Source organism: Nicotiana tomentosiformis, chromosome 5 (genome assembly GCF_000390325.3).
Source record: "Nicotiana tomentosiformis chromosome 5, ASM39032v3, whole genome shotgun sequence".
NCBI lineage: Eukaryota > Viridiplantae > Streptophyta > Magnoliopsida > Solanales > Solanaceae > Nicotiana > Nicotiana tomentosiformis.
Genome location: NC_090816.1, coordinates 42,951,014 through 42,955,284, shown reverse-complemented (window position 1 = coordinate 42,955,284; position 4,271 = coordinate 42,951,014).

The window sequence follows — 4,271 nt, the reverse complement described above, 5'->3', positions numbered from 1 at the left end:
GCATCCATTGCATTTTTGAACGAGCTCTTTCACGTCTTTTTCCATATTGATCCAGTAGTAACCGGCTCTGATAATTTTTTGAACCAGTGATTCGGCGCCCAAATGATTTCCATAGGTACCTTTGTGGATTTACCTCAAAACATATTTGGTGTCTCCTAGTCCCAAACATATCGCGATTAGGCCATAGAACGTTCTTTTTGACTAAGGTTCCATCCTCGAAAAAACTAAATCGGGCTGCCTTCGTTCGTAGGGTCCTCGATTCCTTTGGGTCCAAGGGCAGTTTTTTGGTCTTGAGATATTCCACGTACTTATTCCTCCAGTCCCAAGTTAGGCTCGTTGAGTTGATCTCGGTGTGGCCTTGTTCCACCACTGATCTTATAAGCTGTACAATTTCTCCCGAGTTGATCTCGTTGTCTTCGACCGACGATCCCAAGTTAGTGAGGGCTTCAGCTTCGCTGTTTTGATCCTGAGGTACATGTTGCAAAGTCCATTCTTTGAACCGATATAATGTCACCTGTAACTTGTCCAAGTATCTCTGCATTCATTCTTACCTGACCTCGAATGTCCCATTAACTTGGTTTACTACAAGGAGTGAGTCGCACTTGGCTTCGATCACCTCTGCCCCCAAGCTTTTGGCTAATTCAAGGCCTGTAATCATGGCCTCATATTCGGCCTCGTTGTTAGTCAATTTCACAATCTTAATAGATTGCCTAATTATTTTACCTGTTGGTGGCTTTAGTACGATGCCAAGACCGGACCCTTTTTCATTTGAAGTGACATCCGTAAAGAGGGTCCAGATTCCTGAGGAAGTGCCCGAGTTAATCAATAATTCTCTTTCGACCTCAGATATTAAGGTCGGCGTAAAGTCGGCCTCGATGTCAGCCAAAATTTGGGAATTAATGGCGGTCCGGGGCAAGTACTCAATATTGTAACCACTTACTTCTACGGCCCATTTGGCCAATCGGCCCAAGAGTTTGGGCTAATGCATCACGTTCCTTAACGGGTAAGTATTTACGACACATATGGGGTGACATTGAAAATATGGTTTTAGTTTCCTGGAGGCGCTTAGCAAGGCGAGCACCAGTTTTTCTAGGTGAGGGTACCTAGTTTTGGCCTCACCTAAGGTCCTACTAACATAATAAATCAAAAATTGTGTACCTCATTCCTCCCGAACTAGGACTCAACTTACCGCTATCTCTGAGACCGCCAAGTACAAGTACAATTGTTCGTCTGTATTTGGTGTGTGAAGCAGCGGTGGGCTTGATAAGTATCCTCTAAACTCCTCCAGAGCTCGTTGACATTCAGGAGTCCATGAGAAGTTATTCTTTTTTTTCAATAGTGCAAAGAATCGGTGGCTCTTGTCGAATGGCCTTGAAATAAATCACCCCAGAATGGCTATGTGCCCGGTTAGCCTTTGCACGACTTTTACGTTGTCTACGACTGTGATATCTTCTATGGCTTTGATCTTGTCGGGGTTGATCTTGATTCCTCGGTTGGATACCATGAACCCGAGGAATTTACCCGATCCAAGTCCGAACGCACATGTTTTCGGGTTCAGCTTCATATTGTACTTCTAAAATATGCTGAAGGTTTCCTGCAAATGTTTTAAATGGTCATCTGCTCGTAGGTACTTGACCAATATATCGTCAATGTAAACTTCCATCGATTTTCCTATTTGTTCTTCGAACATTCGATTTACTAAGCGTTGGTATGTGACACCAGCATCTTTTAACCCAAACGGCATTACATTATAACAATATGTGTCATATTTAGTTATGAAGGAGGTTTTTTCCTGATCACCTGGATCCATCCGTATTTGGTTGTACCCGAAATGGGCATCGAGAAAACTGAGAATCTCGTGGTCGGCCGTGGTATCGATTATTCGGTCGATGTTGGGCAAAGAAAAAGAGTCTTTGAAGCATGCTTTATTCAAATCTTTGTAATATACACACATTCTTAGATTATTCCCTTTTTTAGGGACTACCACTATGTTTTCTAACCAATCTAGGTGTTCAGCCTCCCGAATGGACCCTATTTTAAGGAGTTTAGATACCTCATCCTTGATGAAAACATGTTTGACCTCGGACTGGGTCCTCATCTTCTGCTTGACCGGATTGATTTTCGGGTCCAGACTGAGTTTGTGAGTGGTTATCTCCGGTGGGATCCTTGTCATATTGTAATGACCCAGCCGGTCGTTTTGAGAGTTATAGCCCCATTTTTCCCATTTCTACTTCTTTTGTGCTTTACAACTGTATTATGTCCTACCGGGTTGGTTGGTTCGTGTCCGGAGTGGTTTCGGAGTGAATTGAGACACTTAGTCTCTTAATTGGAAGCTTAAGTTGGAAAAGTCGACCGGATGTCGACTTGTGGGAAAATGACTTCGGGTTTGAATTTTGATGGTTTTGTTAGCTCCGTTAGGTGATTTTGGACTTAGGAGCGTGTCTGGAATGTGATTTGGAGGTTCGTAGTATAATTAGGCTTGAATTGGCGAAAGTTGGAATTTTGGGGACTTTGGCCGGCAGTGGAAATTTTGATATCGAGGTCGGAATGGATTTTCGGAAGTTGGAGTAGGTTCGTGGTGTCATTTTTGACTTGTGTGTAAAATTTGAGGTCATTCGGACGTGGTTTGGTAGGCCGTCGTTTGTGGAAGTTAAAAGTTTAGAAGTTCTTTAGGCTTGAATCCGGATGTAATTTGTGTTTTGATGTTGTCTTGAGTGATTCGAAGGTTCGACTAAGTTCGCATGGGATGTTATGACTTGTTGGTATGATCAGTTGACGTCCCGGAGACCTCGGGGTAATTTCGGGTGGTTAACGGCTTGATGGGAGTTAAGGAAATGCAGCTGAAGCTACTGCTGCTGGTGTAATCGCACCTGCGGAGTGGGAACCGTAGGTGCGAGTCTGCAAAAGAGAAGAAGGAGCCGCATATGCGGCCAAGAAGGAGCTGGGTAGGAGCCGCAGGCGCGAAGAATTTCCCACACCTGCGAGGGTAGTAGATGCGGGTAGCTGGGCATAGGTGCGAAGGATGGCCGCAAGTGCGATATATTCCCGCACATGCGATAGGTGCAGATTCGATCTTGGGGCCGCAGGAGCAAGGTCAGTATTTTTAAGTGAAATCCGTAACTGCGATGCAATTTCCGCAGGTGCGGCATCGCATAAGAGACAAGAGGACCGCATGTGCGGTATTTCTGGGGTAGAAAAACACAAGCACGAGGGTTGGACTATCATTTTCGATTTTTGGGCTTGAGAAGCTCGAGAGAGAGAGGCGGTGTTTTGAGTATTTTCAAGGAAACATTGAGGTAAGTAATTCTAACCCGGATTGGTCTAAATTTCGTGAATCTATGGCATTCTTCGTCACCTAATTAGCAATTTGAGTTGGAAATTTGGGGGTTTAGGGCTTTGGAATTAGAGAGTGAACTTTGGGGTTTTGGAGGGGCAATTGAGGTCGGAGTTTTATAAATTTGGTATGGTTAGACTCGTGGGTGAATAGGCTTTCAGGTTTTGTAACTTTCATCGGGTTTCGAGACGTGGGCCGGGGGTTGAGCCGATTTTTGATTTTGGGCCATATTTTAGTAGTTTTCTTGTGGAATTCATCCTTTTAACCAATATTGATTATCTCGTACTGCTTATGGTTAGATTCGGAGCTTTTGGAGATTGATTCGAGGGGCAAAGTCATTGCGGAGTAGGATTTTTGCACGTTTGAGGTAAGTAGAAATTTTAAATCTGGTTTTGAGGGTAAGAAACCCCTGGGATTGGTATGATGTGAGTGTTTGAGGTGACGTACATGCTAGGTGACGGGCATGTAAGCGTGCACTGTGAGGGATTGTGACTTGGTCCATCCCGTGAGACTGTAAAGTCGAATAGCCATTGTTATTACTTGTTTTTCCTTGCCTTTGAGCGATTGACTGCCTTTCATGTTAGGAACCATGCTTAGGCCTTATGATATTACTGTTGGGACCTGCAGCGGTCGTATACTTGTTGAATTGACTGCTAATTACTATCTTGTACTTAGTCACAATCTTACTTGTTTGTTATATCTCTGTTCCCTCTCATTTCTTGTTGATACTTGTTGTATTCTCTATTTGGGTCGATTATTATGATATTCTGTGAGCCCGAGGGGCTGGAGAGGTTAGTGACTGAGATAGGGCGTGAGTGCCGAGCTATGAACTATGTGAGGGTATATGGATCGGGTTGCACGCTGCAACGAGCCTTATGGCTACTTATGGACAGTGGAACGGGTTGCATGCCGTAACGAGCCTTATGGCTACTTATAT